This window comes from Erpetoichthys calabaricus, chromosome 1, assembly GCF_900747795.2.
Source record: "Erpetoichthys calabaricus chromosome 1, fErpCal1.3, whole genome shotgun sequence".
In the NCBI taxonomy this organism is placed as follows: Eukaryota; Metazoa; Chordata; class Cladistia; order Polypteriformes; family Polypteridae; genus Erpetoichthys; species Erpetoichthys calabaricus.
Window position 1 is genome coordinate 182754791 of NC_041394.2, and position 27640 is coordinate 182782430.

The 27640-nt window shown below is 38.4% G+C and overlaps 1 protein-coding gene across 1 annotated transcript in view; it reads left to right on the forward strand.

The window, feature by feature from the left end:
• ahnak (AHNAK nucleoprotein) overlaps window positions 1-27640 on the forward strand; it is a 74932-nt gene that overhangs the window by 7805 nt on the left and 39487 nt on the right. Inside the window, exon 2 of the mRNA XM_051930897.1 lies at window positions 19092-19239. The gene's annotated coding sequence lies outside the window, so the exon portion shown is untranslated. The remainder of the gene's footprint in view (window positions 1-19091; window positions 19240-27640) is intronic.

The following is a 27640-nucleotide window of genomic DNA, read 5'->3' on the forward strand; positions in this document are numbered from 1 at the left end:
ACTGTCATGTGAGGTAAGTCTTCCAGGAAATTACTCCTTCACCTTCGGTCTTTAATGTGAAGCCCCTGATGCCTGTTAAGTGCCAATCAGGTGTTTTTTTTTTTGGTGGAATGGAAGGGGGGGGGGGGGGGGTGGGGGGGGGGGGGTTGGGGGGATTCATTATTGAGGAATTACATATTTTAGTAGTCTAGTGAATTTTTATGTGATTGGTGAAAAGTACGGTCAGGTGGAAAAAACAAGACATTCGGATTGAATGCTTTGTTGTGAAAGTGGAGGACACTGCCCAAAAGAGAGATGTAAACTTTGTGTTCATTAGCTGGAATATTAGCTATTTGCCTGTTCTCCCTGTGTTTGCTTATTACCTGGGTGTGCCTTATATTGGATTTTTCTGGGTTTCTGTAGAATTCTTACTTGTATGTAATATTTGAGCATACAGTATATAGTAAAATAAATAGAGAGGAATGTTAAAAAGAGCTGGTGTCATAGCCAGGAATATCCAGTTTAATTTCTGAAAAAGTCAGATGGCATTTCCATAAAGGTAAGAGTTTATCTTTGTTTTTATAACACTGAGCAAGAGTAGTTACAGTATGTGTTCTCTGGTATGCTGCTTGGTCATATGACCACAACTTCCTGTCTTAGACTTCTTTTTTATTCCCTTGCTGGAAGAGGGGGAGCTGGGGGCAGAATCAAGATAATGACATATATAGTTAAGACATGGGACATCCACAAGTTGACATGGGACCAGAAATACTGTAGAAGGGCTTCTGATATTGACCTCACTGAGCTGTCTATGCTTACAAGTACCTTTGATTTCCTTAGTGGGCATGTTCTTTACAAGTTTTATTTAGGTGTTTCCATTAAAAAGAGAAGAATATGCTCCAGGTTATTTCTTGCCTGTTTCCTGGTGTCCCCAGCTCTGAATATACACATTATGCCTACATTGTAGGCGAAAAAGTGTCTTTTTTTTTTTTTTTTTTTTACTGTTGGCTTCAGCTATGATTTCACATGTGTGCATGCGCTTTGTATGTCAAGGTTTCTGCCACACAGGTCCAGACTGGCTTGGTTAAATGTTAGCATGTTATACCATTTTCAATATGGCCTCTCCCCTTTCTTTATGTACCAAAGAAGAGCAACATTCTGTCATCTCTTTTTTGTGATATGAATATCTATCGGGGACACCACTCCATTGTTGATTTTCAGCATGGTAAGGAAGCAATATTTTGCCTTAGTGAAGTGTCTACAAACGGACAGGACTGAAAAGCTCAATGATAGTCATACAAGTGTAACAGATTAGCGATGAACAGGCTGCAGTGCCCATAACATAGTTCAGACAAATTGATGAACTAAGTATGTTAATATCCTAAGAGACTATGTTGAAATGTTTTCCTAAATATATCACAGATATACAATTTAATCAATTTATTCATCTGTCAAAGTACTTTTAGTAGATATTGTATGACTTAAGTATTTCCTGTTTTACTCCCTCTATCTAGGCCTCTTGCCTTTTATGTTATTCCTCCTTTGTGTACACCTTGCTGTCTGGTAATCGCACTCTCCAGTGAAATGTGCCCTTGAGGGTCAGTACTGTGTGTGTGTGTGTGTGTGTGTGTGTGTGTACAGCTCTCTCTCTCTCTGTGTATGTGTATGTGAGAGTATTTAATTTTAAATCCACCAGTCGAGCGAGTGCTTTAATTTAACTTGCTAATATGTGGCGTGGTGTTGCAACAATGAGGCAGTGAAGCACCAAAATATCACAGCAGTTGAGTTCAGTCAGTCTAATCCACGCTGTTCGGATCCACAGTGGTACTTTGTACAGAATATAGAAAAATAGATCAAGTTGTTATTGATTAAGCTGCTCAGCAGTTGAATACAGGCAGTGGAAGTGCAATGCATAGTGACACAGCTGTTTTCTATTTCTATTTTTTAATCTTGAAAACCAGACAGAATGCTTTCATGGCACTAAATGATTCAAGGCAAGTAAAGAGTACCATAACAGACATTTTAAATAGAGAAGAAAAAGTGTGTGGCCCAGGGGCAGTATTGTGGCTCATTTAATAATGTGTGAAGTAGAAGAAGGGGAAATCACGTTTTCAGGATTTATAGTCTCCATCTTGTAATTTGCTTCTGATTTATAGTCTCAGGAGTTTGAAAATAATGCTTGTTTGCTAAGGATTGCCAAAGCTACCATTACTCCTAACCATATCTGGCGTAATTGACAAAAGCTGGCAAAGAACCGCAGGAATAATTTCAATTGCTTGTAATTATTTGTGACCCTAATAAGGTGAATCTTTAAGTCCCTTGCTTTGGCTTAAAGAAGACTTCTCATTCTAAAAAGAGAAGAGAAAGTTATGAGGCATTATGGACACTGGTTAGACTTACTTCTCAGTGGCAATTGACTGAATGCTAAAACACGTGGTATATCTTGATTTGTTAGCACTTGATGCCATTATCACGTGCTGGGTGGTGCACTGGCATGGTGATTGTAGATCCGGATGTGGCAGCATTGTCTCTGCAAGGTGTGTGTGTGTGTTGGGGGGGGTTGGCATTTGAGCTGCACAGCAACCGCTACCATCCACCACAAACAGTTTTGCTTGACCCTGATAACAATTTACCAAGTTACTGTTTCCTGTGCTGCCATCAAGAATGCTACCTCGCATGTGCTTTTTCACAATACGGTTTAACATGAGGTTCAGTTTATAAAACTTTTCTTGTTAATTAATTAATTTTTTTTTTACTGTGGCATGTTAATTTTTATGCTGGCTCAGATAGAGGATTTTTTGTAGTCTGGATTGTCAGAAATGGCTATAGTGGCATATATGCATTTTATACATGTTTCATTTGCAGAATTAGGTTGGTCAGCTGAAAGTGGGCACAGCAGGATGTCCAGTGTTACAACCAATGGATGGAAAATGGTTAGATGTTTGCTTTTGTAAGAAAAAAAGACAAACAGCTCTGTACTCTAGGAAAAAAACCCAACTAATTAAAAGACGTGTTTGGGCTACATGCCTACATCTGACAGCATACTGAGAAACATTTCAATGGTGTTGCAACGTACATGAAATGGAACCTCCCAACTCCTTGTTCCTTGTTTCAGCTCCTATACCTTCCAGGCTTAGCATGAGTCTTTTTACTTGCTGCGACTTGACTGATGTAGTGAGTGTTGTAATTAAGATTATTTTAATAAGCAAGGAATTTCTCCTTAATTGTAAAAGAATAAGTAGAAACTGTGTGATCATGGTCTGTGGCTAGATGGCATTAACAAAAGAAGAGTCTTTAATGATGATTAACTGAACAGCATACATTTTTTGTCAATATAAACTGGGAGGTAGAGGAGGGAATGTTAAAGAAACAAAACCAAAGACTTGTATGTGAGGAGGTGTGCACACTGTGTACGTTTTGTGCTGGTTGTGTTAGAGTTTAAGTCCTACTCATTAGTGAAGAGCAGCTTGTCTAGTGACATAAGTCTTTATTTAATTACACATATCTATTTTTTTTACAGAAACATGTATTTAATTATCAGTCATATAGTACAATGAATTATGAGTGCCATAAGAACTATCTATTTGTAGTAGAAAGCCAAGCTTTGTTAATTAAGTTTTTTCTAAGTGGCACAATGCCATTTTAAGTAGCTTATTCAGAATCACATAGAGAACCAGTAGAATATGAACTTCCAGCTTCCTAAAGATGACACCATACTACTTGCCTGCCTGCATATATGAGTATCAGTAGTGATCAGTAGTGACCATAATATAATTTCAGTCTCTAGGAATGCTCAGCTCTGGGTTAAGGACAAAAAGGATAGGAGGAATATTTGCTTGTGTGACATGGGAAGCGGTAAACCAGCATGTGGCATTTTTAACCAAAGGTTTTAGTCTCAGCTACATGGATTTACAATAGTAATGTTATGCAAAGAGTGTCAGCAGCAAAATTAGAAAAAACTGACTTATCTCACACAAGTCATTACTATATTTTTCTTTGAGGTCTTTGTGAAATCATCCTCTGGTGCTACATTTAGTAAAATGCAAATAACTTGTGTACCTGGTTTTCCCATATACATTGGTAGTAAAATATATACAGTCCCTAGCTTTATGTTTTTTATGCATGTTCATTTAATGTTGTTTCTTTCTAATTTGCATGTTTCTTCCAAAGCATTCACTGTGATACTCCTTTGCACAGTAGAGAAGCGGTTAGCAGTACTGCCTCACAGCTCTAGGTACCTGGTTTTGATCACTAACCCATTCGCTCTCTGGGTGGAGCTGGATATTTTCACCAGGTTATCAGATTTCTGTACACATTTCAGAACATTTTACATTAAATGAGCACTCTAAATTTCCCCACTGTGACTAAGCATGCCCTGCTATGAAGCAGTGCCCCTTCTGGACTTATTTGTGTGCAGTGAGCCTTAGCTCCTGAGAACCCATTATTGAAGAAAAAAAAAAAAAAAGTTTGAGAAATAGAAATGTAAAATTAAGTAGTCTTCCAAAAATTATTTGGAAAGGTTATTAGGGCTTTGTACTTTGTGCATCTGTTGTTGAATTGCTGCATGTAATCAGTCGTTCCATATGTATTTTAAAAAAATACTCATTCTTAGATTTGTTTTCACAGATATTCTTTAAAAACCGCTCACATCAACATGCAAAATGCACAGTGCATTATAGCACATAATCAAAATATACAGGCTGTTTGATAACATTACTGTAGAAACTTGAAGAATACTGTATGTACATAATAAAAAATGCAGGTGGTTTGATAAGATTACTGTAAGACTCTTCCCAAGATACATTCATAAATGTTTTTTTCTAAAAATTAAATACATGTTCTCTTTAAGTGAATACTGTCTGTGATAGCTTAACTTGTTGAAATAATAAAATAAAGCATGTGTGTCTGCAACACATCTATGATATACTGGGAGGATAACAAAACAAAAATTCAAACATTTTTATGTAAATAAAACAGGTTGTTGGTGAAAGTCTCCAGAAGACATTAGTAGAGGAGACAATGCAGAAAATATAAACAGAACAATTCCCTAGAAGTGTGCCAAATACGTACTCAGGCACACATCTGTGGTGTCCTGGGACAGTGCACTTCATTGCAAGTTTAGTCTGCCGTATATGAGCTGGTATGTGGGAGGGACAGCCTTGCTAGAGTTTACGAGTGCTGCTAGTGTCACCAGAAATACAAGTATAGTCATTGTTAAGTCAGGCACGCTAACCAATAGCCACGTCATTAACCAAATCATTATTTAAAAATTGCATTGTTAATGTGCTAAGCAATTTTGAGATGCTTGGCTTGTTAAACATGCAAGGAAACCAAAATATTTTAAAATTTATATTTGCATATGAAGAAAAAAGTTTTAGAAAACTTCCAATGACATAATGTTTCATAATGATTAAACTATTTAATGGAGTATAAAAGTTACAGAATTCAGCCACACTTAGAAGAATAATAGAATTCTGTCACAGTGACAGGAGATTGAAGAATAAAGTCACAGTGAATCTGTAATACTGTGTTATATAACTTAATGCTATACACCACCAAAGCTATGGGTTTCTGCCTGCAACTCTCACAAAATACCTTTTTTGTGAACAAGAAGACAATGGCTTCTTGACTTAGTGTGCGTCTACAACACTATACAGACAATTCTGGGAATGCAATGGCAAAAGCAATTTTATTCATTTTGAACCATGCACATGAATAATGACATAATACAATCCTAGAAACTTCCTGATTATTTGAAAACTCATTAAAAAAAATCTTTATAAGGCAGGGCAATGCACATTTTCATTCACCACATTTGATATAGTTTTCAAGAACTGTTCATTTATCATTTTTTCCAAATTTAAAGTGATCCATGTACTGAACGAGCAGCCCCTCTTGCCTTTTTATCTGCCTACACTTCGATATGTGACCAGTTGACTCAGTTTGGCCACAAACACATTGTTTTAGATCTGTTTCAGTATATTTCACTTTATATTTTGTTGATTTTTAAAGTATCAGTGTAACACATTGTAATTCATTATACAATAATGACCATTTATCAAGTGCTCCATCTAATGATAGTGATAGTGATATTCAAAGCCCTCTTCTCCACCTTCAGTAGTTTATTTTATTAATTCATTTGTATCACAAACAAAGATGAAGGTACATTTGCTGTACCTACAGCTTAAGTGTGTGTGGTAGAAGGGCTATTTGTGTAACATATTTCAATTGTAGTGGAGTCAGCTTTGTTAATATTTCTATCACTTTATCAGCTACCTCTATTTTATATCATTCAGTCTATTCCTGTTATTAGCTAGTAAGATTAAATACCACACAGAGAGGAAGCTTTTTTGTAGAAGTGATTAAGAGACAAGGAGGACTATTTGTGTAAAATGTGGTAAATATATTTAAAAATGACAACAATCGTTTTCCAAAATAATTAATTAAAAATTTGTTGTATCAAATTCACTTAACAGAATATACTCTTTGGTCTATTTTGGATGAAAATGTTACTAGAGCGTCTGTCTGCTGTTACCCTCCACCCACAGGCCTCTCATGCTTTCCTTATTGTTTGTTTTTATTTGCCTGAGCTGAAGCGGCATTCTACAAATGACAGAAGTGTTTTCAATGTCCACACAAGGAAGCATATGTCTGAAGGAAAGGGCCATGCACCTCAGAAAATGCACTTTAGAAGATCATACAAGAGAACGGCTAAGCAATGTGCTTTGGAATAACAGACATTAAATAGAAGGCAACTTTGTTTTATATGCTATCGGTGTGTGCTCAGTACATTCAGCATATGATTAAGAAATAAAACACCCACCACTACCACAGCTGTTCAGTTTGTCACGTAGTCCTAAATCTCATAGAGGTCGGCGAGTCAAGGAATTTTGAGTTCTTGTGATCATGCATCATCTTTATGAAAGCTGAACTCTTACTGACAGCAAGGTGTTAAATGTAAGGTGAAATGTCGGGAGAGTGTTGCATAGAAAAGAGCACCTTGTGGCTAGGTCTCTAATTTTGGGCTCCTATGACAGATAAAAATCTAGACTCCCTGAATGATTTAAACATTTGCAATTTCAGCAGGCCATCTCCACACCTACATTTAAACTTTTAGGTTTCTGCATTGTGGTTGTAATTGTGGTCTATTAATGCGTGAAGAACGTAATTTTGCTTAAGTGCCTCTCAAATAAAGGGGAATTTAAATGTTCAACCTATACCCCACCACACTGAATGTGTTAACTAAATATTGATGTCCTTAAACATTGTGGAGTGGGAAAATATAAATGCAGTGCCACAGAAAAACTTTTTTATGCTACAAAAAAATGAATAACAGTGGGTGAGCAGAGCAGGGTCTAACCTGAAACTGGAGAACTTCCTCTGTTCACTTCGATATTCCATGTAATTACAATGAAGCAGGCAAACAGTTAGTAATTCGGGTGTACAGCATAGACACAACAGGCTAGAGGTGAATGAGTGGGTAAGCCGTCATTTTCTAGGAGGCATTCCTCCTTTCGTTATGTTGTTTATTTTATTTGTTGGATGGAGTAGAATCTCTTGCCTTTTCAAAAACATTACCCTTCTCAAAGAATCTAGTGAAACGCAATTGCCTAAGCTGGAGTAGAAATGACTGAAGGCTAGGAGGTCTAAGCTGGGCTGTGGGCCATAGGCCATGTGTTTGTAAATTCCAGCAGGGGATCCAGTTACAGTCCTCTGCAGTGAACACTTTAGATACCGCCTTAATGGAATCACACAAACAGACATGCAGCCAAGCCAGATTTGGACAGGCAGCCCTTTGGGAAATGTGGCCCAAATTATGCTTGGAACTTTTGTTCACTGTGAGACCCTTGCAGAATTATTTGTTTTCCGTCAGTGTTACTGGGAACTGGGAAGGTTGCATGCTTGGGGGGGGGGGGGGCGGGGGGTTGGGGAGGGAGGGGGGTGAATGTATGATTTAATGCCAGCATTGAATATCAAGCTGAGGAACACAGGAAAAACTCTTGTTCAGGCCGCCCTGGAAAGGACTGCACTGTGTTTTGAAAATTGCCCAAACTGCTGGCCTCTAAATTTCAGCTGCAGAAGGTGGATCTGAATACTATTTAGGTCCTCCGTATGTGATTTTTTTTGCAGATGCCCAGTTTTAATTATTTTAGCTATACACTGAAAACCATGTTCCTCATGTTTACTCAGACTACAAATGGACAGGAAGAAGATCTTGGTGCACTAACATAAAATGCAATATGATCAATTTTCCTGTCAGATACAGTAACTAGGGCTATTGTGCTTTATGTTTTCAGGATTGCGTGTTTAAAAGCAAAGCAGGAGTTGCCAAGCACTTGGAACAGAAGCCCTTTCAGCAGGCAGCTGATATGCTGATCTGGCTTTTGTTGCTAAACAGAGGTGTAAACAGCACACCTTCTGTCCGCTGTATGAATCTTCACCACACTCTCCCTAATAAACATATGCATGTTGTGACAGATAGAGGCTTTGTCCACCTCTTGAACCCTCAGGTACCACTCTGATGACCAGGTGAAAGTATAAATATTCTTTATTTTATAAAAATACCGTGCACAAAGCACTCTCCACACCCCACTCATAAATCACAATAACTCTCTCAATAACCAATCCTCCTCGCCCAGACACTTTGCCACCCTACCTCCCAGCTCAGCTCAGTGTACTGGGCTTCCCAGAGTCCTTTTATACACCCTGACCCGGAGGTGTTCCCGTTCAACAGTCCACAGTTCCTTTTCCCTTCCGGGTCAGGGTAAACAGTCCTTTTCTTCAACTCGGGAGCATGTCGTTTCTTCCTGTCACGTGACCGTGACATACTCCCGGGTTATAGGGCACATGCGAGCCTACGAGCCCCCCTACAGCGACGCCTGGTGGCCCCCAAGGTATCCAGCAGGGCTGTGCATAAAAACTACATAGTCCATGAGGCCCTGCTGGAACCCGGGCATGTCCACGCTGCTGGGAGAGCTCCTCCTGGTGGCCTGGGGGTGAGGGCCGGAGAAAGAAGCCGGCAATCCACCACAATGTGTAATTGAAGCAGGAAGACAAAGCAAACAATCTTCAAGTTGTTCACTTAAATATAGAGCATGTTCTCTGCATACAGATGCACTATTTAAAACTAGGACAGCTATTAAACTAACTTCAATTTCTAAGTACGTGTATATCAATTTGAGTTGAGGAGGAGCCGAAGATGATCCCAGGCAGCTGCAGGAGAGGATCACTTTCAGCCTAAGAACACTCTGGGCATACAGCTAAGTGTATGTGAGTGTATGTCCTGCATTATATAAATATAAAAGAGAGATAAGGTAACCAAAACTAGGATAGTCATTTGCGCCCACTATACTTCATCCCCACCCTTAACCCTTACACTCACAATCTCAACATGGACACAATTTGCAAGTGATGTATTTTCTATAGCATGGTCGGCCCAGATAGTTGGTACCTGTTGGGTGGTGCCTTCAGTGAACCAGAACATGGTGGAATGTTCACCATGGTTACAAATTATTTATTAATTTGATTTGATTAAATGCTTTATCTGTCTGTTCACACACAACAAAGAGTGCAGCCAACCAGCTCCTTTGTATTTCTCCTTTTGCCTATTACTCAGACTTAATTAAAAGAGAAAATATATGCAAATCTAAGCATCAAATAATCTTACCAGGCTACTTGTTTTTTTCAAATCTAGCACTAGATTCTGTATTGGGGGGGGGGGAAACATCTTGTATAAGGAGACCATTGAGCAAGTGAGGAAGGTCTGGGTTGCATGTGGCAGGGTGTAGTGGTTGATTGTATCTCTATTTGTTTTTGATACTGAGTCCACACTTAAGTGGAACCTAGTCTCCATTACTTATCTGCTAATGAAGAATAACAAAGAAAGTGATATCATTCTGAATGGACTAGGAGGGATAACTAACATAAATGAACATGAATCAGTACTATTTGTCAATCAGTGTATTATTAAGCATTTATATGCATTCACATAATCACAAATCAGGTCAGGTTGGGGAGCAGCCCATTCCTGCACCCACCACACAATGAAACAGTTCAGGATCCCAGTTGGCAACCCCCCAGGCAGACACGCGGTCCAGTCCCACTCGCCGGAAATGACCATCTATCTGCCACAGCCAGGTGTTACGTGGGTGTCCCCTTGGCCTGGTCCAGCTGCTCGGCCCTCAGCAGTGAGGATCCTCTGAGCTGGATCACCCTTGGGAAATCAGGCCACATGGCCGTAGTGCCATAACTAATGCTTCCTCATTGGTCTTATACTATCAAATTCTTGATCTTAGAGAAGCTATACCAAATTATTATTATGTAATAACTTTACATCAATGGAGCACAAAATAAAGGCGATGCTTTATGTTCCTCCCAATATAGTCACACAGACATAATCTGTAGAGCACACTTAGTCATGACAAAGCATTTACTGTGTATATGTCAAGAGTTAGATACAGTGCATCACACAGCTGTATGAGCTCCCTTTTGAATAAGAGGTGCACATCTCCGAGGGAAGTCAAACTGGAAAAGATTAATTCAGGTCCATTGATGAACAGGGTATTTTTTGTGGATAAAAAAATTAATCAAATGGCTGCCACCTCCTGGGTTTTAGCGTAATGTGCCAGTAGTCTTCTGTAGTGTCATTGCAGAGTCAGGTTTGCCGAAAGATACAAGGGTCTGACATGCAGTCTTGTAGGGGGGCAGTGGATTGTAGGGTTTAAGGTAGCATACTCCACCTAGCAGGAAAAGCTGTAGAATAGGAAATACCAAATACCCACCCTTAGCGTTTCATCCTGAACTGCATTGCTTAGTTGTTCTACATATAACACATTTCATGATGAATAACATGTTATTCAATTAGATATTAAAGCACAATACAGACATTAAGTGATTGGCTGAGGGTCATAATGTGAGGCAAATCGCAATCAGAACCTGTAAACATGCAAGGTAAAGTGTACTTCCTTAACTGTAAGGCCATATAATTTTGTACTGTATAACAAAACAGTAATGCGCACCTTTCATTCATTTTTCCAATACCTTGTAGCAAACTTGATGCGAATTGGTTTATGTAGTAAGTTCAGTTGTCCTCATCTGGGAAAAGAATGGTTAACTTAGTCAAAACGTCTTTATTTTGGCATCAAGAATGGGCGTTGGCTTTTATGAAAGAAGAAGGAATTCAGTTTCATTTCTGCCACCCATTCTTGCCTCTGTCAAACAATGCAGTAGTTTAAAAAAAAAAGGCAGATGCAAAGAGTCTAGTTGTATAACGATTGGGCTAGTATAAAGCAGCAAGATTGCTCACAAAGGGAAAATAAAGCAGCTAGGGTGCCCAGTAGAGGCTGTTCAGTTCTAAGCCCAGCAGTCCGATTTGTATCTGTTTCTGTAGTAATGGTGGCAGCATTCATCTTGCTAATAGGTACTATACGTAGACATAGACCAAAAATGAGATGACCTTTTGCTCATTAAGTAACCATTACTTTAAAATAGGTTTACTGCAAATCTGATTATACTGCTTATTCACATTACCATAGTAATTCAAAATACATGTTATTGTGGATATATTTAATACTGTATATGTACCTTTAAATTTTGTAATTAACAATTAGACATGCATTTTGAGCTGCATATGAACAAGTGAATGGACATTAGAAAACAAAAGAAAAGTCAGAACTGCATTTTAGGAATTGAGATTTTAATTGAGAAATTATTGGCTTGTGTCAGCTGATGTTATGTTTATAAGGGACTCCAAGCTGACAGTAATGGATGCAATAGAAATTGTATGTCTGAACACTGTTCTGATCAGTCTGATTCTGAGAATGCAATCTCTAAATCTGCTGAACAGTAAGTTTGGAGAATCATCAGCATCAGTTGCTCCTTTGCTAATCAAATGAATGTGAATTACAGAAGCAGTTGTTTTTCAAAACTGCCTGAATATTTTAGGAATACTAATTGTCTGCTTTATATATTTATTTCTGTTAATAGTTAACACATGTTTACTTCTGAAACACTGCTGGGGCATTGCTCATAAATGAGCGGAGTGTTGCATTTTGGGACTATGCAGGATACATTTTTGTTTCAGATCCACAATATTATCACTGGTGTTCATTTCATTAACTTTATAATACTTGTTATTAAGGTACAGTATTTAAGGCAGCACTATTTTACAAAACAGGATGCAACCTTAGATGGCGTGCCAGACACATACTCACACTATCTCACAGTACATCCATTTAGAATAACCATGGCACCTAACAATGTACATCTTTAGGATGGACCGTGAAACGAGAGAACAGGTGGAGATCTGACCTTTCCATGTTTTTTGGGGTTTGATACAACGCATAGAGCCAAAAAAAATTGGTATAACTCTTCATTATCTAAAAGTTATGGGATGTTATGCAGTATAATTGTGCTATAATGTGTAAAGAGGAGACAAAACGTCAAAGTTGTGGGGCATCGCCCTGGTGACTCCGTGTAATTTAAATAAGAAGGTAATGAAAATACGCAGCAAGTTGTGGATAATATCCTTTCAGATGGGAGCTCAGAACTGAACTGAACTCAAAATGATAGAACTTCTAGTAATATGGGTTCCAGGCAGAAAGGAGTGGGTCCAGGAAGGTGGTTAACAGAAGTGACCTCAGTGGTGGAATGGCTATGTTCTCCAGGTGGAGGATAAGAGAAGGCATTAGTATGCAGCACCAACCCGTGGTTTGGCAGGTAATTACCCTCACCGGAGCCGTTAAGCTGTATTCCATGCGTATGCACGTGACAAACAAAATAAGCATGCTTATGTTAAATATCTTGTAGATGCTCATAAAAATAAATTACAATCAGTAATAGCATAAAAATGCATTAATATACATTTTACAGTTACATTCATAACCATATTATGTTTAAATTGTTTAGCTCATTTTTACAATTTGTGGCTGCCTGGTTTGTCAACTTTCTAACAGAATTTGTTGTCACTAAGGAATAATAAACAGAGGATCAACAGTCAGTTGGTAGGAACAGACGCTTGTACACTAATAGGTGATGATGATGCTAGGAAATGAAGACAGCCATGTGTAATGATGATACAGATAAAGACAAAGATATACTATGTACTTGGATTGGTTGAATGTTTATTGACACTATCTCACTGAGAAACCCAAAGTAGCTGCTGAATAACGCTTGCTAGAAAAGAGGGCAGAGTGTGGCTTCCTGGAAGAAAGGGATATGCTGGCTGCGTAGATGTTATGTGGGACTGTCTGCTGTAAGCCACTTGGAAAAAATACCAAGGCATCTGGCTACTTTAGACCACTTGCAGGAAGTGCGGTGTTTTTGAAGATGAGAACACAGCTGCTTAGAGTTCACTTGGGATGAACCATTGGAAAATTCATATTTGAAATGTAGTGGAGCATATTTGAAAATAACACATGCATTAATGTGCTGAATAAGCTCATTTGACCAAAGTGAAGTTCCACTTTCATTTATTTGGGTTACTGTGCAAGCTGTGGCTCATACAACAAGCTTATGGTCATGTAGAATGTGTAAGTCTCCTAATGACCTATTGCAGTTTTCCACATCAGAGTTTCTGGGAAATAAATAAGTAAGAAAAAGTAAAAAGTATCTGGGTATATTTGAACATGAGTCAGACTTGAGTGTTGATTGACACTAACTAGTTGATAGGTTTATAAATTTATACGGTCACTGTTTGTGCAAACTGTCCAAGGTGGGTTGAAATCTAAATAATCAATTCAGACCTCATTGCTAATGTTTGCAGTCCATCATGCAACATATATCTCTCCGTTATGTGACATTTTGATATGGGCTTCGTAAAAATTGTGGTAATGTTTGGGATGTGCCATCTGTTGGAATGACAGAGACATAGCAACCGGACAGACAGACAGACACATATCTTTTTATTAAGGTGGGTTATGGTCATGTGTATAGAGTGCAGTCAACCTGTGATTTTGAGTTGCGTTTAAAAATGTCATCGACAAGCAAAGCTATGTTTTTTTGGGAGTCGTCCAGATAAATGTGAAACCGTTCAAGTCATTTAAGTGCATGTATGAAACAACTGCACAGTACCTGGAGAAAAATCCCACAAAGCCTTGAGGAGAACATGGATGTGGCACAGAGAGAGTGACCAAATGTAGTACCAGTGCTAACAACTGCAGAAGTGCACCAGTATGCCACTGTTGTGTAATAGTTCTGACTTTCATCATGTTTTTTGGAACATATAAATTGTAGGAGACAAATTAGAAAACATATTAAGTGTACCCTTCTTTTCACAGAACAAGGTATTAATGGTTAGGGTATTTATGGTTGCTAACCAGATGAATGCTATCACTTTAGCCAAAGTCAAGGTTAATCATCTCTCTTTGGCTTGCTGAAAATGGACAAGCCCCTACATCAATGAAAAACTAAAGGTGGCAAAGGCTGACAGATTTACCTTATTCTGGTTTAGACATGATTCAAAAGTTGGTCTAGAGACTCATTCACTGAATCTGTAATTGGAGTGGGGGTATATTTGAAAATGCTTTGAATTATCCTCTCTTCTGAAGTTGTTTTTGACCATATGTTTTGATGTGTTCACTGCAGCGACAGTTAGAGGAGATGTTTTCTTGTTTATGAAAATAAGTTGTCTGTTGGCTGTGGGAGATTCTAAAGTGCTCCTGTACCAGTAGGGACAAAAAAAAGTAGCAGCCCTGTTTGTAAGTCTCTGGTGACTAAGCCCACTTCAGTTATAAGGAAGACTGTTAGGTGAGCAGGTGCAAGTGGTATCTTTACTAGGTTAAGGCTTTATTCCAAATTCCCTTTATATATTGCATGTCATCTGCTGAGGCAAGTAACTTTTTTTAGGTTATTCCCAGGGTTATTACATGCTGGAATAATCATAAACTTTCCATTCCAGAAACCCCAAGCTTAGAAAACTTCTAAAACAAAATTGTCTCTGTTTAAAAGCCGGAGCGGTATCAGAGAGGTGGGTTTTTTAGCACAAACCCATCCTTTGTGGTGTCTGGTATAACTTTATAACATAACATTTTCAGTCCAACTTAATTCAATTCAGTGTCACAGGGTGATGAAGCCTTTTTGAAGACATGGGGTGTAAGGCACAAACCAGTTATAGACGCTGTGATAGTCTATCAATGTCCACTCAGGCAAACACCTTAATACTCTCATGGGGTGATTTAAGAATTGACTACTAATGTAGCACTAACAGCTTTTTGGATATTGGACGAATACTAGAATACCTCAGGCAGATGTAGCTGCACTGGGACTTCAGCACCAGTTATGGAGGCACTGGCCATACTGCCCATAGCTTGATATATACACAATTTTAACACACCATTAAAATTAGCCTGAAATGGCAAAGTGTTTTAAAGGTTAGCACAGCTGTTTTACAGCTCCATATTTCTGGATTCAAATCTCATCCTGAACATTGTCTATTTTGCAATCCGTATGTTTTTCTCATGTCTGTGCCTCCAGTTTTCATTGCCTGTCCAATGTGCAGGCTAAGATAACAAGTAGCTCTGAATTTGGCCTACTGTGATGGTGTGTGAGTGTGCTCTGTAATGCACTTGTGTCCTGTCCAGTCTCAGTTCATGTTTTACGCGTGATGCTAATGGGATATGCTCTATTGACCCTAAAGGGCTAATCATCTATTAAAAAATGGACAAGTATATAAATGGATGCATAGAATTGTGTGGTCCTATCACTCATCATTTCCCACATACAAGACAAGCATGGTTGATTGGTGTGGGTCATTCTTGTTTTGAACAAAATCCAGACAAGAAAAAAAATCTTATTTTGAAATACTTGATTCTGAATTGTGTGAGGAATTGCCATCTGCATTCTTTCATTTAGAATGCCAAGTTGTAATCTTGTGACTGTAATCACAGCAGGATAAGAAACAGAACACAGAGAGACCAGTGAGCAAGGGAGAAGTCAGGGTAGTCCTTAAGAAGAGTCCAACACCCTGCCTGCCAGCCTGACTAAAGCTGCAGACATGGTGCAAGAGGACAGGAAGCGGCATGCTCAGATAGAGAGAGAGCTGGGTGTTTTTGTGTGAATAAGAAGGTGACTCATTGCCATGGTAGAGCTGTGCACATCCTGTGAAGGAGGTTGTTGGCACTCAGCTGCTTTTAAAAAGGGATGTAGAATTGTTGCTGTTCTTCTGATTCTGGCCTCTAACTCCCCCTCCCCCTCCTTCCCCATTTCTGGAATTCTTGGGCTTTTTCTTTGTATGTTTCATGTTGCTGCTGCTGATCTTTATCTTGCACCTCAAGTGCTGAAGCACAAGGGCACCATTACTCACTCAGATTTAGCATCCACCCTTTTAACACCAACAGGCTCACACACCCACCCACCCCTCTACTGGAATGTTTTAGGCCCGTGAGAAAAATCTGCCTGTCGATTCCTCATCCCATTAAAAACAGAAGAAGAATTTAGTAGCTCAAAAGTTTGTTTTTTTTTTCCATGTAGTCTGCATAGGAAGTTAAAGTGCATATTTTTTTCTTCATTTTTACTCTACTGCTAGTGGATATTGAAATATACAAGCATCAGCCAACAATAACAGTTGCTGTACAGTACAGTGTATTTTATGCACATGGAGAAGGATTTTTTTTGGCCAATGTGGCTTTGCGGTAGATCACATTTTGAATTCCTATATCTCCATAATGTGTGCAGAGCTTTATCGAGGCTGCTTTGTTTTTCTGAAATTGTGGCAAGAGGTTGCTTTACACTCTGTCAATAGTGCCTAAAATTGTGCATTCATATGGCTGAATTCCCATTATTTGGTCACTTTTATTTAATATTCCAAACATAATCACAACATTTAAAATCTGACAAGGCAAATTTTGTTCTATACCTATGAGAAAACTGTCTTTGTATTGCCCTTTATTAATGATGCTATTTTTGTGTTAGCATTTTACTAAAATTTGTTTCAAATTTGATAATAATGTATCTCCCAATACAAAAGTGTACACACAAATGAAGGACTGACCAGGAAAAAACAGAGAGGAAGAAGGCAATATTTTTTCAGATCCTCAGAAACTCTGAAGTATGTTGGCTATGCCTTTCATTTTTACTCTCTCTCTTGTTTCATTCTAAACAGCTTATAATGAGACATTGCTCTTTTCCATTTCTAGTTACAGTGCCAGTAATTGCAAGTGCTTGCTTGTATTTTGTAAGTAGTACAATTTTTGTAGTGATATCTACAAGAATTCCCCAATACAGGTAGAGTAAATTTTCTTCTTTTCCAGTTTAATTTCTGTAGTAGATGAAGTACATGGGACCAGTATCATTTGTCATTTACAGAATTTTCTGCAAAGAATTGTATATAAAAACATGTGGAAAATCAGAAAAAGAACTCAAAATTTAATCTGATTCCATTTACTCTTAAGTAGTTGTCTTCACTTTAAGGATAAGTGAGGAATTTTTTAAGTCAAAGTTATTTCTCCACAAACATGGTATATTTGCCATGCAAAATTGTGTTCTAAAATTGTTCTCTTTCTATAAATTTAAAAAAGTCATCTTGCCCACTAGCACTTTACATTGGAGGCAATGGGGCATGGATGGAAAACTTCACTTTCCAAATAGGTTAATTTTTCAAAACAAGGCAGTTATTGAGCATTGATCTGCCTCTTGCAATTACACACACATTGTAAAATATTTTATAGCGTCATTTTTTTTTTAACAAAAATACCCAATATTATGAGATTCACCCATTTTAAAAGAAGACCAGCCATGTGCGATAGCTCAGCACTTAGTCTTCTTGTGCAACAACCTTTCATGCCCCCAGGGGGTGATTTCGTCCCAAAAGACCAAATCACAATTTTGATTTACTTCCATATTTATGTGAGAATTGCACAAGCAAAAAGAAAACTTATCCTTACCACAAGAAAAATAGTTCCAGGAATATGTAATAAAATGAGTTTTTTCAGATGTCCTTTGTTGTAACAAATGCACAGTTGAAACACAGAAGGTGTGGAAAAATATTGGACAACTGTCTTGGCTCAAAAATGGACGAATATGGTAAGTTTTTAAGCTTTTCCTCCTTGCCCCATACCCTGCATTGTAAAGCACCAATGTGGGCAAGATATTGTTTTTATATTTATAGAAAGCTGTTAAGTTTAGAACACAGTTTTGTGTGGCAAATGCATATATAACATGTTTGTGAAGAAATAACTTAGAACTGAAAAATACTGAAATTATCCTTTAAGGTAGGATCATAGTTCTTCCACTGATTTTAGTATTAGCACACTCTGCTTAGATATCAGTATAACTATGGTAAAAATGTAATCCACTCATCTGAACTAAATACAGAGATGATATAATACTTGAGCTGGAAAGGAACAACAGGGGGTGTTTCCTGTGCTCCTATAGACAAAAACAACATTGCAAATGCTGAGCTCTTGGTGTGTCTTTTATCAGTTATCACTTTTTTAACACGCAAGCAGGACACCTCTCCATGTGTACGTAAATGAAAAAAATAAAGCAGTTAAAAAGCCCTTGACTTTCCATTCTTTACTCATTAGTGAGTGACACACACATTAGACAAACCTTGCACAGTTTAAAAAAAGAAGCTTTCCATGGAAACCTGTACTATTTAATTTAAATCCAGCTGTTTCCTTTGCAGAAACCAGTCCAAACTATCAGATACACAAACACAAGCATTTTTGTTTTTTTGTACTTTTGAAGACTCAGTTTATTTTCATTGTTAACCCTCAACTCAAAACCAATAAAAGTTCAGATGTGAAGAAAGCTAAAAAAAAAAAGGCATCTGGTTTATTGTATTTGAAGACTCAGTTAACAAAAAGTGTTACAAAATGACATTTCTATCCAGACATTGCTAATTCATGTTAAACTATCAGTTGTGAGCAAAATGTAAGTGTGACAATTAAGCAGAAGTATGTCAGTTTTTAATTTTTGTAGGCTTACTATGAGTATTCCTTCATATACAATAATAATTTATTATTGTGTTCAAGTTGTTTCCCCGCAGATGTGCAACATGCTATTAAAATCTTGGGAACAATTTTATTCCTTCAATGCGGCAGTTTTCTGTAGAAACCTGACCTCCACTCCACAGTACATACCCACACATTTATACAATGTCTCTCTGTTTCTAGGTTCTTGAGGGGAGACGAACAATTTTGTTTTATCATTTTTTGCTGCTTCAGTGGCGTGGGTGGCTCAGTGGATGAATCCAGCTTTTGACTAACAAGACATTTCTGGAATTGGTGATTGCTGAAAATGTTGTTGCTGTTTTTCAGGCAGGTCAGTGCTCTAAGTCCCTTTCATTCTGCTATAAACCATTAAAATCATAAAAAAGAATGCTGGGGGATTAATTGAGTTAATAGGGGGGTGGAGCAGTGACTCAGCAGAGAAATATGCTAGGTCAGAAAAGCGTGTTTATCCCTATCAGCATCTGCCTGCCTGGATGTTGCTGAAACAGAGAGTATAAATAGTCTGGGCTTTAATTGTAGACTTCAGTGCAACAGTGCATTTTAATAACAGGCAACAGTGTTTTGCATATTTTTTTTAATTGATATAATAAGTATGACTTTTTAGTGTTTACACCAGAGTCCTATAATCAAGAAAGGACTCCACACACTATTTACATTTGCAATACTGGCAGCCTCTATACAGGGGAATATAGCATTTCATTTATATTTTTCCATTCCGTGAATTACTGGCAAATTAATGCAATGACTGTTAACAATCAATGAACTTTGGCGTGTGACAATTTGCCTAATTTAGGTCCTAGACAGTAAAGGTAAACCTTCTAGATCATTGTCTACCTGGGCCTGATTATTTAAAATGTAGTGTCACCTAACAAAGCAAGTCTGATCCAGTTAAAGAAGGTGGAGAAAGCAGACAGACAACAAAGAAGATGGGTGTGGCTATATACTATTTGTAGACCAGTTTCATTTATTAAATACCGTGAACTGTGCTGACTCGTTAAACTGAAGTAAACAGTTCCATTGCCATTTACTCCTCAATGCCCAACCTGTAGGTTATCAGGCTGAACAGAAACTAAATTGCTTGATCAAATTCTGGTGCAGGAAATTAACTCACTTTAGCCATAGTGTTCTTTAGACCCATTCCTGAAAGGAGTTAAATTACCTGTCACCAAGGCAGCTCTTCAAGGAAACAGCCTAGAGCAGAGTTGAGTACAAGGATTCAGAAACAAGTAAAGACCAAGCACCATGGCATTCATTTTCAAACTATAAGAAAACCCTGCTATGTTGTTCTATGCATTGGATAAAACCCAACAAGAATACTTTTCCCCTTTATTTTATTTATTTGGTTATTCATCATGTACTGCCATTTTGGAATGGTTGCTATAATGCCTGTGTAAGTGTGCCTAATACCACACAGATGGACATGTCAGGATGGTGGCTGTGTGCTCAGAAAGCATCTGCACTTTGTTTATAATAAAAGAAAGACTCTTAAGTTAAGAAAGTCACGTTATTGAGTAATTTCTATTTGAATTTTTTGGTTTTGTGTTTGTCTTTTATGAATTACGATGATTTTAACACAGCCACACTGATCTTGATCTCACTCTGGCCCTGACAACTTTCTTCTCCTGTTAAGAAATTGTAACAGTTGATTCGTGTAGCAAGGCTGAGAGAGTTACTGCTGCAAAGGAAAATGTGGATGCCAAGCTAAGACAGCCAAATCTACAGCTGGCTAATATACGTCTTTTTTAGCTGAGCGGCAGAATTGCCAGCTTTTTATCCCAATGCCCTAAGTTCATGTCTAACTTCTACCATTACAGAGAGGACTATGACAGAGCAGTAGAGCCATCATGGTTGACTGATTCCTCACCAGTGACAGAAGTTTACTCTGTTTCACTTTGACCAACAACCAATAAGTCCTTCTTTTATCGAGCTGCAATTGTATTCTGTTTCTGTTAGTAACTCTCTCTCTCTCTACTATTGCACACACAAATCACATGCACAAAATAACATCTAGTGTCTTCTCCAAGTCAAACACCCTTGACTGCTTTACACATACAAGAAAATCTTGTGGCCCTAATGACATTACAGGCTCCTTTTATCTCGGCTTAAGAAACTGTTTTCCCAGCTCCAAAGACTACATGCAGAAGCATGAGAGATACCATTTATTTTCTAGAAAGTGACTTGATGAGCAGTTTCAAAGTTGCTGTTCAGTAAAAGCCATATTTAGGTAGGGCTGCCCCCTGGTGTGTACAGTATAATAAAATGTATTGGTATTCACAGTTCTTATATTAAGTATGAAATATCAAGAGAAATATGTCTAAGTTAAGCCACCTCAGAGCACTCCAAAGTGAAGTTTGGTTAGCAGGTGACATTGCAGAGATGAATAACCACTTTACTGATGCTTTGTAACTGTCATGAAGACTAAAAGACAAAAATGTTACGGTCTTGTTACATAAGGGTAAATGAGTAATAAAGGTATTTTTGCAGTATCTAAACTAAAGTGTGACCAATGTATTAAAGTGCATAGTGTGGTGCACTCCCGTTTGTACCCTTTAGATAAACAATATACGGCTATTGTCAGAACCCTGGAATTACTATACACATATTATATGCGTGATCTAGATTCAGTTTGCTTGAGTCAATTAAAGAGGTGCTGTAGATGGGGGGGTCCAAATGGTGACCAGTTAAACTAAACCTTCTTTCTCCCGATTTTTATGATCACCTGACTTTGTTGATATTACAGACAGAATTTCTTTAAGGACTCTACTTATTAGAGACTAAAATAAAACAGATGGCTTGGCTGAATAATGAAAGTAATAAAGCTGTAGCATTGTTTGTTACTTCCGGCATTCCAATTTCATCCCAGTTTGCAACTTTACTGTTCTCGTACTCTGCCAGTGTGTCTGTAGCCTTGAAAATGGCAGTGCTCCCAGACCTCAGTGCCTGAAGACTGAGCAGTTTATAGAAAACAAGGCGTGTCTTGAAAGCAAATTGTGCACTTGTCAGCATTCTGTGATTGGCAGAGCCCTAACATTCTACCTGTTCCTGCCACACTGTCTTTTGCCGTCTACCTAACAGAGACTGCCCTCACCCTCTGGGATACCCTGGTTATTTGTAGTGGACATGATATATAAATCAGTTTTGTTATATTTTGCATTTATAGTATGCCTTACAGTACTTCATTATGGCTATCTATGAGGAGTAAGATATTGCTTCCAAGGCAGCGGGCTGCACAGGCTTCTTATGGCCTACTGCCATTTTACAAGGTGTGCTTTTAATAGAAACGTACAGGAAGTCAGAGTCTAGCTTGTGGTTTATAGCTCTTCAGAAAGAAGTGTCTTTAGTAGATCGTAAACACAACACCTAAATTTGTGTAGCTTATAGATCCTTTTAAAATACAAATACTTAAAACCAACATATATTTGTAATATTATGGTGAATTAATGTATGCTATATTGTAACTTTCAGGCCTCATTTAACTTTCTGCCCTTAAAGAAATATTGGAATATGGTATACAGTATAGAGTAATGTATATACATCTTCTCTGATGTATACAGTAGGATAGCACACCTAATATGTATTAGTGTAATTTGGTAGCAATGATGTTACTGCGTGAACTCTTTAGTAATTACCTGTAGTCATTCAGTAACACATACTGCAGATGATTTCTTTATAGAGTACAGCATACACATTATTTACTTCCATCATTTCGGTATGCACTAATTAATGGACAATATATTCCCAGTAGTCCCTAGCCACTAAAACTTTATAGTAGCTTCAATATATATGGTGAGCTGCACCCAGGGGCTGCTGCTAATGCAGAGCTTTGTTGGCAGCGTCTTGACTGTAAAAAGGTATTTGTATTTTACACTGTGGACTGATCTACCAGTGAAGGTTTTGCTGCATGAAGCCATCTGAGAGTGCATCACAGATTGAGCATGCCCTTTTCTGTGGCTCCTCTGTACTTTAACATTCATCTGTAACTTTGGAAACTCTGGCCTTGTCTTGGTTAGGAGGCAGCTTTGTAAAACTGTAAAACTGAGCAGAGCAATTTCTTTTAATTTAGTTTGTGCCTCAGCCTTGCTTTCAGTATTGAACTAGAGGGTAAGTAAAATAGTCTATGATTACATGGAATAAGCAGCCCTAGAATAAACACTGCATCAGCTCGGCTTGTTCGTGATATTACAGTTCTACCTGCACGTCTGAGCACGTTCTTAAAGAAATGGTTTGAAATGTAGCCTGTCAGAACAAGAAAACCATTCCCTGCATTTTAATTAGTAGCTGAGTCGAATTGCATTTTGCAGTCTCTTAACAGGGCCCCTTTATAGTATTATGAGGGTACAACATTCCAGGTCCCAGAATGAGGACAATAGATGTACAGTGTAAACAAGGATGGTGCAAATGAACACAATGCTGAGAGTTTAAGTGACACATACTGTATAGCCATGACAGCCACTGTAAGTAAAAGTCAGACAAAGTAGATGTGTGAATGGGTGGGCATCCATTAGCCTTACACAGTGATACTGATCAGTGTAGGTAATATGTGGAGAGGATCTGAGAGTAGAAGAGTTTGGTAGACAGCACATTCTTATCCATGGACTCTGGTAATTACTCCGTTTCTGTGCAGTGCGTTTGCAAGGTCAGGCACTGTAATTTTATTTGGCACTTTTAGGAAAGGTTCATCTAGTTATCCATTTTCAAATTTGCTTTTTTAGGTTCAGGGTTGCAGGGCGACTGAAACCTGTCTGGCTGCATTGGACACAAGGGGTCACGTAGTCCATCTCTGGGCACACTCACACGCTCCAGAACCAAGCCAATTTAAATTTTCCAATTAGCTTACCACATTCGCCTTTAGGAATTGGGAGGAAATTTAGCATACCCAGAGAAAATGGATACTGACACCAGGAGAACATGCAAACCCCACACAGGGCTCTGGATTTCAACCAAGTCTCCTGGAGATTTCAGAGGCAGCAATGTAACCATTATTATTCCATCCTTATAAAATGTACCACATAAAATAAAAATTGCTAAAGGAATATGTGACTTTTGATCCACCTCAGTAAAAGGATAAGTGTATCTGTGTGTCTGTCCATTTGCTATGTCTCTTTCATTCCAACAGACTGGCGCATTACAAGCACTTGCAGTAATAAAATGCATTGCATTTGTCATTTCAACAAATGTCACATTACAAACATTTGTTGTAATGCATTTAATTGCTACAAATGTTTGTGATGTGCCATCTGTTGGAATGACAAGCACAATGCATTTTATTACTACATGCATTACAAAATACATTCCAATAGATACTGCATAGCAAATGTTAACACTGAGGTCTATGTTGATTACTTAACTTCATCCTGTCTTAGATGGGTAGCACTGCTAGTGTACTTCATAAAGTCACTCACTATAGGAACCTTTATTGTATTGCTCCAGCTTGATACTTTTCAACATGGTTGTGAGGACATATCTGGAAAACTGTTTGCAGCTTTAGTCTCCATATTAAAAAAAGAATATCCAGAGAAGAGTTATTAGACTAATTCCAGAACTGCAGGGTAGTAGCTATGAGGAAATATTGTAGAAAATATTGTAGAAAACTCACACTGCACCCGACCTCCTTGGCCCCTCCCATAGGTGGTGAGCCCATGGGAAGGGGGACCCACGTTGCCTCTTCGGGCTGTGCCCGGCCGAGCCCCATGGGTGCAGGCCCGGCCACCAAGTGCTCACCATCGAGCCCCACCTCCAGGCCTGGCTCCAGAGTGGGGCCCCGGTGACCCGCGTCCGGGCAAGGGAAAACGCCGTCCAAAATTGTTTTTCTTCATAGGAGGTTTGTTTAACCGCTCTTTGTCTCATCCCTCACCTAGGACCAGTTTGCCTTGGGTGGCCCTACCAGGGGCATAAAGCCCCGGACAACAGAGCTCCTAGGATCATTGGGACACGCAAACCCCTCCACCACGATAAGGTGGCGGTTAAAGGAGGGGAGAAAATGAATATATTCTGTCTAAATGTGGTGAAAGTGTATAAAATTCCGATTTGGACAAGGAAAAGATTTAGGCAATTAGGCAAGGATACAATTGTAAGCTAAATAAGAGTAAATGCCTTACAAATTTAAAAAAAAAAACATTTCCACATAATTGTAAAGGTGCCTCCTGCTGTTTTGATGTGTTTGCAAAAAGTACAATAGGGACCTTCAGGTGTCAACTCAGTGATGCTAGGAAACGTTCAGCAAATAAAAACTACCCAGCCAATAAAAACTACCAAGCCATATCATGCTAAAAGCCAACTCTTCTTTAAACGCTGATACTGTAAGTTCTTAAGGGAGCCCAGTAAACACAATAATGAATGCTGTAAGTGTGGGGAGGCACTCATTTAAATGCAGTTGTAGCTCGTTGTGTTTCTGTAGCAGATCCACCCTGCTATGCAAATACCTCTGCTAACTCCCAACTGCCAGCCAGGTGATACACCCAGGTGTGGAAGGCTCAAAACAAAATAAAGATCAAATGACTAACCTCTTGTATCTTTAAAGAACATGAAAGAGGTTCTTATATAAGCTTAGCCATATTACTGGGGGATGAAGTGACTGTACTGCATCAAGGGGCACTGCTAGCTTTACATTACCTGGTGTGAAGAGGATTCATCAGGCTGTACCTCAGAGGGAAAAGGAAACCATCTGCTTTTGAACTCCTGAAAGAGTGATAAAATCCCAGATCAGGAAGTTTGGAAGGGTGTTTCCTTTCATTAGTGGGTCTATATCGATGAGTCATAAGATACTTTAACAGTTGTTTGTATAGCCTATGTTTTCTTTAAGATCTTAGCTAAGAAAACATAAATTTAATGTTCTCATATTCTGTAAGAAAGTGAAGATCACTTGATCTCAGTCTGAAGGGAAGTGTATCATGCCGCAGTTTGTCATGGGCTTGCTTAATAACTACCCTTAGCAATATCCATCTGTGGACGTAACACATGGAGTATCTGATTGCAGTTGATGCATACAGAGTGGGATTTATTTGTGTGTGGTTTTTGCATTTAAGAAGGTCTGACTCAAACACAGAAATTTGCTTACATGTTTGGTGTGGCTTATTGTTCTCAGCGATTACTTCAGAAAAATATTTGCCAACATCATGGCAAGGCATGTGACGGAGATGGGCGAGATTGCTTTGGGCTTAAGCATTTCTGCCTTGTTGACACTTTTCTCAGCTGTGCCTGGGCATTTGGCTCATCAGAAAGGCAGAGAGAGAAGGGATGGGAAAGGGATAGCATTCAGTTCAGCCAGCCTTCTGACAGACAAACAGTGAAGCTGGTGCCCAAAGTGGAGGGAAAGAACTTGAACACTTGATGAAGAAAATTAATTATTCAAGTTATTGCCCAGCCCTGAAAAGTCGTTTGTCAGCTGTGTGATAAAACTACAGTCTAATGACTGCTCCTCAGAGTTTTTTTCAAGCTGATTCACACCATTCTTACTTACAGGTATTTAAGATTTGGTCAGTTTAATTGATTTGCAATTTTTAGACACCAGTCACAAGATGATGGAAGCAAACAATTGCTGCAGTCTGTTCAGATTTTACAGTTACAGTTACTTTGTGTAGTTCCTTTCTGGCCACTTCATTAAACACTATATAAAGTCATCAGAATATATGCCATCATAAGGCTGTCTGTGAGGAAAGCGGGAAGTAGAGAAAATGCAGTCAAAAAGCTTTCATTTTACGCCTCAAAAGCAGCCCAGAATGAGTAAATGTGGGATTGCATGGGTGTGCCCTGTGAAGAGCAGGCATCTCGTAGATGGTGTGTTCCTGCCACGCTGAAATTGGATTAAGTGGATTCAGTAAATTGATTTTATACCAAGCGCTGTTGCATTAAATTTTATAGAACTCTAAATAGTTAACAATGCTTTAGAATACAAATCAGATATTCTTTCTAATGCCAGAGTTTCATTTTCATGTATATTATAACAGCATCCAGCATGTGAGGCTTTCATTTTGTATCTCTAAAGCAGCCCAGAATGAGTAAATGTGGGTGGGTGTGTGTGAGTGTTTTGTGCCCTGAGAGCAGGCATCTTGTAGATGGTGTGTTCCTGCCTTATGTGTGATGCTGCCAAGACCAGACACCCTAAAATTGGATTAAGTGGATTAAATAAATGGATTTTATAGTGAGTACTATTACATTCAACTTTATAGAACTCTGAATAGTTAATAATGCTAAGAATACAAATCAGAATAAATAGAATCTTTCATAATGTGAGTTTTATTTTCATCTGTGTCCAGCATGTGCATCTTTTATAAATGTATTGACAGCATCTGCCTCAAAGGCAGAAACTCACATCTCCGACTATTGAAAAATCTTGTTCAGCTCAGATGCTCAGATGCTTTTGTTGCTTGTGCTAATCTGGTAGTGTGAGATCAAGGTTTCCATCCTAGGAGGTTGATGAGCTCTCATGAATGCTAAGTGTGAACCCAGTCATGTTAATAAATTTTGGTATTCCAATTTAGAAGCAAGCTAATGCACATCTTTGTTTTAATTCCAAATGCATCTTTTAATTCTTTCATTTTCAGTGTACAGTAGACGGCCACTTTTAAATTATCTGGATTTTTTGGTCCCTTTTCCATTAACATACCCCAGAGCTGCCCCTAATCTCAACCAGATGCATAGAAATGTTTTTATCACATTAAAAGTCCTTTTCTTTGGGCAAAGCATTCATTATGAAAAACAATGAAGAAACG